Below are 12013 nucleotides of genomic sequence, written 5' to 3'. Positions count from 1 at the left end.
AATGCCATTTATAGTCACATCTAAAAGCATGAAATACATAGGAATAAACTTATTAAAAAAATGCTCAGGATATTTACATTGAAAACTACGGAACACTGCTGAGAGAAAGTAAAAGAGACATAAGTAAGTGCTGGGATATACCATGTTCATGAAATAGATGACACAACATTATTAAGATGCATATTTGCCAAACTAATTTACACATTTAATGAAATATCAATCAAAATTTCAGAAGGAATTTTTGTAAAAAGTGACAAAATTAATCCAAACTTACATGGAATTACTAAGGGCCTTTCATAGCCAAAAGCATTCTAATGAACATATTTGGAAGAATTACACTATTTCATTTAAAGACTCTGTATAATGCTGTTGTGTGGTGCTATAGAAACAAACATAATATTAGCATGAAGGCATATTCATTAATGGAATGGAATAGAACATAGTGTCTAAAAATTGACTCTTACACATGTGGTCTGATGATTTTCAGCAACAAGCAAGGTAATTCAATGAGAAAGGATAGTTGTCTCAACAAACAGCACTGTAACAATTACAGTATCATTCAAATAAAGAAAGAAGGGGAAAAAAGAAAGGAATCTGTATCTGAGTATAAAGTGAAATCCTTCAGTCATGTCTGACTCTTTGTGACCCCTTGGATTGTAGCCTACCAGGCTCTTCTGTCCATGGAATTTTCCAGGCAAGAATACTGGAATGGCTTGCCATTTCCTTCTCTAGGGGATCTTCCCAACCTAGGGATCGAACCTAGGTCTCCTACATGGCAGGCAGATGCTTTACCATCTGAGCCACCAGGGAAGCCCTGTATCTGAGTATGCTCCTCAGTGAATAAGAACATCAAACTCTGTGTGTGTGTGCATGTGTGTGTAGGTAGAGAGGGCAATGATCACAACTAACTGATGAAATAATGAGGAAGTCTCGTTTTGAACTGAACAGCAGAATATAAAACAATTTCTAATACTGTGTTTGGGTAATTCTAGTCTTAATCTCTTTTTTTCTCAGATGATATCCTTGGTGATCCTTCAATCTTCACTATTATTCTGCATAAATGTTCTCATCACCTCCCATATCTTCACATGTTGTGTTACAGCATGCAGTGATTTGCAAATCTTTATCTCTAAATTAGATTTCCTTCCTATTAGAATTCATATTTGGGTTCCAGATATGTAAGTTTGGTTATCTCATTGATAGATTCCTCTGGCTGTACTACTGGGACCTCAAACCCAACATCTACCACATATATATCTCACTGTTTGTCTGCTTGCATTATTTCTATCTTTCATCCCATTCAGCTCTTCTTTTGTTCCCTGAATTGATTACTGATACTGCTTTTCACTCAATCTCCAGAGTTACAAGTTCAACATTCATTCTTAACTCCTTTGTAACCTTCATATTCAGGAGTTTAAGATTATATTCCTTAAATATTTTTGAACTGACCTTTTTTGTCCATTTCTGCTTCTATTTCCTTGGTTCAGGTCCCCCTTACTTAAATAAGCAATTATAGGAATCTCTTGGCTTGTTACCAGGATGACCGTTCAAAAGTATAAATCTGAATATGATAATCTTCCTATAACCTTCCCTTGACTCCCCATCACCTACATAATCAAGAACTTGGATGATCAGTTGAAAACTCTTCAGTATAACTTTCTAGCCTCACCCTTCACCTTTATGTCTTCATACAGTACTGTTCAATAATATCAAATTGTTTTAAATTTCTAGCATATCTGAAGGTGTATCCTCATAGTTTCACAATGCACATTAATATACTAAGGGCTATATGAATATCGGTTATATGGGAAGTTGCTTACTTTATTTTTAATTGAGAAGTTCCCAAACACATTGAACTTCTAAGCTTCATTCCCATCTTTACTCCTTGCCCAGGAGTAACAATCGCATATCATAAAACTGTTTGATGACTATGATCTGGAAAATACTTATTTAAAGGATAAAATCAAAATCACTTAACCAGACATTCAAAAGATATTATTCTCTGACTCTAAGCTAATTTTCTACCTTTCCATTCCATACAGAAACTCTTCATATATCCATGCTCACTCTCATCTAAAAAAACATGTTACTTTCTCATCTCTCTGCCTGAGCTCTGGGCATTTTTTCAGACAAGAAGGCCTCTCTGGCCCTGACCCATCCTTCATTACTCAGCTCAGTTTCTACCTGTGGTTTAATGTGTAGCTCACCTCCTCAATGAAGTGATCTTTTCCTGTGAACTCCTTGGCGATTATTGCCTAAGTCATTACTTTTGCAATTAACATGCACTACTTTGTCACATATTTCTGCTGTTGACTAGAAGTTATTTAAATGTTTACCATGTGTATGTTTTGCTTTTCAAAAAAATTTTTTAAACACTTTGACCTATACCTGGATTCTCTTCCTATTCACTCAGGGCAAGTGCATATAGCAGGCACATGATAAATGACTCATCTTTTGTTGCTGCTTCTAAACCAGCAGAAGGGATTTACTAAAATCATAAGCTTTTATATTAATGCAGTGAAAGAGAATTTCAAATGATGGGGAATTTACATATTTTATGTTGTGCAAACTAGGCTGACTTTAAGATTCCTAGAAGAAATAATGCATATCTTAAAGCTAGAGCTTTGCATTTTATTTGAAATAATTATTCTTTGACAGGGAAAAATAACTGTATTCAAGAAGTAAAGGCAAATTTCATCCATTATGACTATGACTAACTATTGATGCATCATAGTTACTTCATCAGATATTTTATATGTCTCCTGTTCCACTGGAGAACAAATAAATTACATTAAAGTATTTTTATGTGATTAGAACTGAATTCTAAAGTAGCACCTTTCTGCCTCTGCAAGACAAATACATCTACCAGAGAGCACACAACTGAAAAATGAAAGCTACAAACAAATGAATTTCCCTTCACTTTTATCACCTACCAATACCTACCATACCATGACAGAAACCAATAAACTCTCAATGCAATTTATAGTCACACTAGCATATGGTATTTCCCCAGGAGTTTTCTGATGTCAAAACCACTACCTTGAAAAGTACTGAATACTCCTACCTTCATTCTACATTTAATATCTGTCATGATTCTGCCTTTAGAAAGACAAATTAGTCATATGATGACAGGTAGTTCAGTAACTACCTGACAAATCAGACTTTTAAAAAAGCCTGTTGTTCTCTTAATTTTGATTTGAAGATGACATTTATTGTTATAAATTTGGCAGATATAACCTTATAATGGTATGCATGTAACTGATATATTTTAGTGCTTGTTTACTCCTTTTACTTGAAACATTTATGTAAATATACATAGAATGTGTTTTTTCTTTAACAGCAAATTAAAAATTATTCTGCATTTTTGGTAAGTCATCAGAATAAGATGCTGTCTTTGAGTAAGATGTATTTTACATCACTCTTGTTTCTAATCCTTGCTTATATTCATATTAATCTGCTCCACTCAGCCTACTGGACCTGCCCAACTACAAATCACCCTTGAGGAAATATCAGAAGATAGTCAGGATCCCCTGGGATTTGCCACACGTGGTATCAGCAGTGATAGACTTTTGAAGTAGCACATGGTAAATGTTAACTTTAGAAGAACAAGTAACAAATAATGTACAGGACTTACTTTTGCACAATTTTTATAAAATGCTTTGGTCTTTAAAATACTAAAGCTATACTAGATATTTTTATTTCTGATCCTTTTGAAAAAACATGGATCCTTTGCTTTCTCCTGTTAACTTATGAAATTCAGGTGGAGGCATTTAAATCACAAATCCATTACCTTCTCTCTATCATCTTTTTAACCACAAATAAACAGCATTCAAACTTTGTTAAATTCATTCCGCAAAGAGTTTTTATACAGTCAAATATGAATTTGGAGCTGAATGAATCCACTGGCGTATCACAATATGATCTTTACACCTATACAATGAAGTCCCTGATTTTACCTGTGGTGCCTATCACCATGCCTGACACTTGTTATTTGATTTATCAACGGAGAGAAAGGGATACTAGAAAAAACATTCAGAAAAAGCCCTAAAAAAAAAAAGTCAGGTGTAATAATAAAAGAATCATATAACTCTTTTCCTATATCCTAGATCAAAAAAGTATCTAAGAGAAGTTAAAAGAAACGTTATTTTTGGCAGAGCTGGGTCTCGAATCCTAGCCTGAATCACCCGCTCTTGCCCCTATGGGATGCTGCCTCACCAGGACAGAAGAACTGACAGGAAACAAGCACTTCTTCCCATTCAGTGTATTAGCATACTTATTTTTCACAAAACCTATCGATTTTTCTCATTTTCCTTGCTTTACACCATTTCATCATCTTTAAAACATGTTTAGAAAATTTAACAAGCTATAAATGGTATTTTTTATTAAGAGATGTGACATTAAGACATGTCACAAATGTAGAGATATTCAGTGTTTGCTGTATCCTACCAGAAATGCTGTAAAAGTTAGAAAAATGACATGTACTAATAAGTAATCAGACCCATGGCACTAATGAGAGGCTCTGGTGCCACATGGTATCTTAAAATCCTCCCCAGTGTTCATTACTATGCCACATTGATCATGTCATTTTTAGTAAATTCAAGAATGATTCATTCCTGGCTGACAGGTAAGTGCAGATACCGTTATGTTACTTCTAAAGCTCTGTCAGTGAACTTGTCAGAAAATAAAGCAGAGCTTCCTTACTAAGAAAACATAAATGTCCCAACTTCCCAGGTTTTTGTCTTAATACATTGAAATTTCCTTCTTTGCTCTCTGCTGAAACATTAATTTTCAAGCATGGTCTGACCAAACAAGCTTTACAGAAAGAAAAAAATCAACATCGTAGCTTCACACAAAGGTTATATTATCCTTTTTTATCTTAGAAATAGATTTTTGTTTTCACATGAGTTTGAACACTGAGCAAAAACCCTTAGAAAGTCTTTTCAAATATCTTAATATTTTTATTTCTTTGTATGCAGAATAAAATTAAATTTCTATTTCCCTAACAGAAAACATTTTTTTGTATCTAGGCAAAACTGCCTTTAAAATGTCTCTTTGATTAAATAAACTGTGAAATGAGTGCTGATACATAATTATTCTAATGTGTGTTTTTCCCAAAGAGGACATGTTCATATTTTAATTGCTTTCATACAATTAAAATTCTGCGTGAGGAATTGTTTTCAATCATAAACCTTATATTTAAAAATAGAGAATTTATTCTGCATTGGTGACCAGGTAATTTGGGTAAGTTTCTGAATTGATCTGTGGCTGTCATCTCTGGGGCATCTTTCTTACTGGGCAGTGAGAAGTGTTTGTCACACACGTGTGGTCACAAATGTAGAGTTTGGTTTGGATTAATCTCCGAAAAGGAGAACTTATAAACTCTTGGGAGCTTTGGCTCACCATCCTGACATGAGGACAGTGCATGAGAGAAAGCCAGACAGCTGGAAAAAAGAGACTCAAGGAGATGTGGAGGAGATGGAGACAGAAGCAGGATGCCTGACCACTTCCCAATTCTTGCATGCAATCCTGAGGTCATTCTGCCTGCTTTGATTTTCTGAGATAATTGATATTTTATCAGTTCCCCATTTTTGTCTTGCTTTGCTTTGCATTGCTTTTCTACTTAAGCTCTCTCTATTTGGTTTCTGTTACTTGTAAATAGTCTTATTTGTTATCCTGGTCTCAACTATTGGTCGTGGTCTCTGTGTGAAAATGAGATGAGGATAGATAGCTTTTTTAAAATAAATTGGACTCCAAGATGCATAGTTCTGGTAGAATGGGACAAACTACAGATCAACAGGATGAAAAAATTATAGGTATCCATCAGGCTGGCTCAGTTGGGGAAGATGCCTCCAGAAGTCAATGAGTAAAATCTAGCAAGGTAGAATATTTTATCAGAGAGGTTTTACACAAACATGGTTCATGTGCAGAGAGGAGGGATGGAGGATACTGTAGCTGAGAATATGATTTTCACGGTGACTGAGACTCAGGTATTGGGGCCAGTGAGAGGAAAGCAGGAGAGACTCCATCTTGAAGCCTGTCATCCATCTTAAAGGCAGGATGTGAACTGGGCCTGAACCCTGCCCCAGAGGGAGAAAACCATTGCTAGTGAAAGCCCAGTCTCCTGGAGACTTCCCTCCTTACAGATGGCAAACGGAGACTGTAGTTGAGGTCAGGCTGCCCCTGTTAGATTTACCATTGAGACATCCTCTCCTTGATGTATAATCATTGTTCCCCTCCTTTAACCTTAATTGTTTGTTCTCCTAGCACTTACTTGTTGTAAAAGTCAATCATATACAACAAAGAGGTTGCTAACATGTAACCAGTCACATAGTGGAGGGGAGGTGGTATAAAACAGCCTCTCAGGAACATCAGGGTCCTTGTTGGGAACTGATTCCCTTTGGACCTGCTGGCATAATAAACTGTACTTGACTGTCTTGAGTGTCCTCCGAGGTGTGTTTTGCAACTCCAGATTCCACAACACAGGGAGAATACAATATTTAAATTTGGGGCTGTCCATTTCTGGCTATAAATACAGGTACCTAGAAAGCTGCTGTTAAGACAAAGCCCAACTACTGAAGTGGAGTCTGGTTGCAGAAAACAAGGTTAATGGCTCAAGCACTGCAAGCCCATGGTTCTAAGTCAGAGGTGGTGATGCCCCTTGGGGATAGCTAGCAACATCTGGAAACCATGGTGGCTGTTAGAACCAGAGTAAGGGTTTATTTTTGGTGCAGTGGTAAAGAATCCACCTGCCAATGCAGGTGACACAAGAGACTTGGGTTTGATCCCTGGATCAGGAAGATCCCCTGGAGAAGGAAATGGCAACCCACTCCAGTATTCTTGCCTGGAGAATTCCAGGGACAGAGGAGACTGGTGGACTACAGTCCATGAGGTAGCAAAGAGTTGGACATGATTGAGTCCCTTGGACTGCAAGGAGATCCAACCAGTCCATTCTGAAGGAGATTAGCCCTGGGATTTCTTTGGAAGGAATGATACTAAAGCTGAAACTCCAGTATTTTGGCCACCTCATGTGAAGAGTTGACTCATTGGAAAAGACTCTGATGCTGGGAGGGATTGGGGGCAGGAGGAGAAGGGGGCGACAGAGGATGAGATGGCTGGATGGCATCACTGACTCGATGGACCTGAGTCTGAGTGAACTCCGGGAGTTGGTGATGGACAGGGAGGCCTGGCGTGCTGTGATTCATGGGGTCGCAAAGAGTCGGACAGGACTGAGTGACTGAACTGAACTGAGCGACTGACACAGGGGTTCATTAGTGACATCTAGTGGGCAGAGGCCATGGATATTCTTAACATCCTTGACTTCCCAGGAGAGCCCCCCAACAATAATTATCTGACTCGGATTTCAGTAGGACTGAGGTTGAAAAACCTTGCTTAACCAATATATAGACTCAAAGTGGAATCTTTAGATACTTTAGGGTGAATCTCCAAACTCCAGGTTCAGAGTTCTCCTGGTTCTCATCTGTGGAGATAAATTAGTTTTGGATATTAAAGAAGGGTTGTGGGGAGAGGAGCTTATCCTTAACTGGTCAAGGTCTACTTCCCAACTGGCATTTTTAGTCACTGCAGTTGTTTTTAAATATTATTTTTTTCTCAGCCTATGGCTAGCCTGCATTTGTAGATCCAACTTAATTGTACCTTGGTTGTTTCAAAGCCTTGTCCGTACTGTAGTTCTTGAAGTCTTAAAGCATTTCCATCCTGACACGGTAAGCCACAACACAGAGTTGGCACCGTGGCCTGTTTTATTACATGCCAGAACCCACTCCAGTACTCTTGCCTGGAAAATCCCATGGACGGAGGAGCCTGGTAGGCTGCAGTCCATGGGGTCGCTAAGAGTTGGACACGACTGAGCGACTTCACTTTTCACTTTGATGCATTGGAGAAGGAAATGGCAACCCACTCCAGTATTCTTGCCTGGAGAATCCCAGGGACGGGGGAGCCTGGTGGGCTGCCATCTATGGGGTCGCACAGAGTCAAACACGACTGAAGTGACTTAGCAGCAGCAGCAGCAGAACAGAAACACTAAGCTAGGTGACTATACTATTTCATAACAGGAATATTACAGGAAGAGAGTGTTTACAAGACTTCTAACTTGATGTCTAGTAACTTGAAAAGTCAATATGAGCGGAAATAAGATGAATTTCTACAATTTTACTTTTAAAAAGAAATACAGGAAAATGTTGATGTGTCAGTGCCGCGGTCGTTCATCTACCCTGTCTCTGCATTAGGCCTCAACATGTGTAGCTATTTGCGCTGTACAAAGATTCTGAACAAGGCAATATTTCAGAAAGGTACCCTTACACACAATCACCAAGATATGGGAATTCAGCAATTTTGGTTGACTGACTCTCCATGAAACATCATGAGAATGCTCCTATCTTTGACTCCAGTACTCTCTGTTTTAACAGCTTCCTATTGCCGCTGTAACAAATTACCTAAGCCTGTTGGCTTAAGGGCTTTCTGGATGGCTCAGTAGTAATCTGCCTGCTGATGCAGGAGATGCAGGTTCAGTTCCTGGGTTGGGAAGATCCCCTGAAAGAGGAAATGGCAACTTACCCCAGTATTTCTGTCTGGAAAATTTCATGGGCAGAGGAGCCTGGGAGGCTGCAGTCCATGTGGTTGCAAAGAGTGGGACACGACTAAGCACACACACACACAAATGGCTTAAAACAACACAAATTTATCATCTTACACTTTTGGAGGTCAGAAACCAGAAATGGGTCTCACTGGGCAATATTGCTTTGTGGGGCTCTAGGAAAGAAACCATTTTCTTTCACTTTCAGGTTCTAGAGACTCCTACTATTCTTTGGCCATGACTCCCTTCTAGCATCAAAACCAGCAATGATTTGAGCCTTTCTCAGGACCCCCTCTCTAGTTCTGACTCTACTGACTCTCTCTTCCTTTTGTAAGGACCCTTGGCCCAGCAGGATAATACAGATAGCCTACTTATACTAAGGTCAGCGCTTTGTCATGTAACACAACATACACATAGATTCTTAGGATCAGAATGTAGGCATCTTTGGGGGGACCATAACTATTGCTACCGCATTCACTAAAACCTCATTTTGCAAACAAGTAGATATAGCTTCGGAGAAGGCAATGGCACCCCACTCCAGTACTCTTGCCTAGAAAATCCCATGGACAGAGGGGCCTGGTGGGCTGCAGTCCATGGGGTCGCTAGGAGTCGGACACGACTGATGCAACTTAGCAGCAGCAGCAGCAGATATAGCTTACTAAGTTGTATTAGTCACAGAATCAAGCTTTGGCATTTGAAATGAAATAATTACATCAGACATTTAAACAAAGATAGCAAGCAAAACCTTGAGGCTTTAAAAGAATTTCATGAATCTTGTAGAAAATTCATTTTTTAAAACAATCTAACTCCTGTTCAAAAAACAAATGTAATTTAGGAATGAAAGAATTTCAGGGTAAAATGACATTATCAAGTAGTTATTAATTTTCTTATTGCCATACCATTAAGTATAGAATTTCTAATCTTATTAACTTTTCAATATGTCACAAAAATTCTGGAAACACTCCAGCTCTCCGCTCTTAAAAATATAATTTTCTATCAAAAACTACAGAAGTTAAAAATACTTCTCCTTTTTACACTGGAAATAAAATCAAAGCAAGTGCTATAGAAGATAGGGTGAATACTGCGGTGTTGTAGGTGATCTTACACATTGGTGATGAGGAACTATGAGATGACATTTCAAAGATACTGACAAACTAAGAATCATTGATACCAATAATAAAGTTGATAGCTTTCTACAGAATGAAATTACCCCTTGGAAGGAGTATGCTTTAGCCTTTGATTCACTTATTAATTTAGTAGTCATTTAGTAGAAAAGGCACAGGAAATCACGTAACTGCCTCACACATTTTTAGTTGAAAAAATAAAAATGACATAAAGGTAGATCAATAATGCATTTTTCCAGGAAACCAAGAGATTTCCATCATATCCACTCAATAGTGACAATTTTACTTTGAAATGATTACAAACCCAGATGCACATAATGACACCTCTAAACAGAAAAAAAAAAACTCGATTTAGTCTTTTTTAAGACATCAAGGAAATAAACAGTGCACTTAAAAATGCTTACATCCTATAATAACAAAATGATAATGAGGAATAAAATGAACACTTTAGCATTTAATAGATTTTTCCTTTATCCACAATACCTAAGTTGTTCTAGAAAACAAATACAAAAAAACCAAGCAAATGCATCTTCTCTGAGGTACAAAAGTTCATGAATTTAAATAACTATTTAAAGCTACAAAATAGGAGAGCCTAAAAGATATAAATAATTGCCAGCTGAGTTGTATGAAAAATAAGGAGTGTGAGATGTGTGTTTCTGAAAACAAATGCATGTATCTTACCTATCCTTTTATCTATCTATCCCTCAAATGCATTTTGAGGTCCTGGAAGGTTGAGAACATGTCTCCTTTTCTTATAGCCCATATGATGTCCAGCAATAACTTGACCTTAGTAAGGAACATTCTTTTTTTGCTATGCATTCTGCAGTACTGAATACTGACATCATCAGATATAATAAAGTGATTAAATGACAAAGAGCTTTAATATAAAATTTTAACTGCAAGTCCATTGTTATCTAAGTTAAGTATATTCTATACTTCAAGACTGAAGGCAGGAGGAGAAGGGGATGACAGAAGATGAGATGGTTGGATGGTATCACCGACATGAGTTTGAGCAAGCTCCAGGAGTTGGTGATGGACAGGGAAACCTGGCGTGCTGCAGTCCATGGGATCACTAAGGGCTGGACACGACTGAACAACTGAGCTCAACTGATATTTCAAGCAATCTTTTCCAACTGCATGTATCACACTGACCTAACTAGACACCCTTTGTCCTGAGTAGTAAGTACTAGTTCCAAAACTCAACTATAATACCAAGAGAAGGTTTTACAAAGCACTTCATTAACATTATAACATCATCCACTACAAACTCAAAGGTCTAATAATTTAAAATATGTAGATTGTAAAAGTAAACTATGCAAAAAAGATAATCTGTATATAATTTTTTAAATTATAAGTTCATTTTAAGTTCCCAGGAATGTAGAAAAAAATTATGCTGGAATTTATTTATCAAAATTTTCCCTGTTAAGCAACAAAATGAAGCATCTTTGGATGGTAATGAAAGTTTTCACTCTCAGGTACTACAGTACATAACTAATAACCTTAAAATAGAAACCAGCTTGCAATAACTGAAGAAACTACTGTGACATTAATCCACACAATGTAATTGATTTGATATTGCCTTTTCTGATCTCTCTCACATCTTTAGATAAAGCCCACTATACCACATTCCAATTAAGAAAAACAGTATTTATTTAAAAAAAGCAATTGTTAGTACATAGAAAAGAAGCATCTATAGATCTCAAAAGCTAGACTACACTAGGTTGCTATGATCACTATACTGTGCTTGCTGTTCCTTGCTTTCTGTATTCCAGTTAGCATCCATTTTGTGAGAAAGGGATGCACATGGGAAGCTGCCTTAATTTAGTTTCTTTCATCTGAAGATTTCAAAAGCTTTGCTGATGGTTATTATTTACAGCCGCTGAATAAATGGGAGCACAGAGCCAATGGGAGGCCATAACCATTCTATAAATGAATTACAAAGCAGTAGAATCTTGTTAAAACAAGTTGGAGTGTAAAACATCTTAGATGTCCTGCTTAAATTCTGAACTTATTTTCCATTTTCTAAGCAACTTTTCCTATTTTGTAACTTTATTCTTACATTTTAAGGTTAATAATGACCTTGCTCACTTGTTCACACGGAGTCACTGGCCCCTGATTATTTTTAGAAATGTTAAGTCAGCTAATGTGCTACCTATGTGCGTATGCATGAAAAAATGGAAGAGGGGAGAGTATATGACATTATGACATGTAATTTGAAAGTGCTTTAGGATATAAATTGTGCAGAGGAAATAAAAGGAAAGAAAAATAAATTTTTAGACTGAAAATTGCTAGAAAAGGA

At 37.2% G+C, this 12013-nt stretch overlaps 1 protein-coding gene and 1 non-coding gene across 2 annotated transcripts in view; both read right to left on the bottom strand.

Moving 5' to 3' along the window:
• The window catches only part of KCND2 (potassium voltage-gated channel subfamily D member 2), a 552914-nt gene that overhangs the window by 390046 nt on the left and 150855 nt on the right, over positions 1–12013 (bottom strand). The gene's annotated exons all lie outside the window — the stretch shown is intronic.
• TRNAG-GCC lies at positions 739–810 on the bottom strand. Its single transcript has one exon. It is a non-coding gene; the product is annotated as a tRNA-Gly (tRNA).

Source organism: Bubalus bubalis, chromosome 8 (genome assembly GCF_019923935.1).
Source record: "Bubalus bubalis isolate 160015118507 breed Murrah chromosome 8, NDDB_SH_1, whole genome shotgun sequence".
NCBI lineage: Eukaryota > Metazoa > Chordata > Mammalia > Artiodactyla > Bovidae > Bubalus > Bubalus bubalis.
The sequence above is the reverse complement of the archived record's forward strand: the minus strand, read 5'-3'. Positions and strand labels throughout refer to the sequence as shown.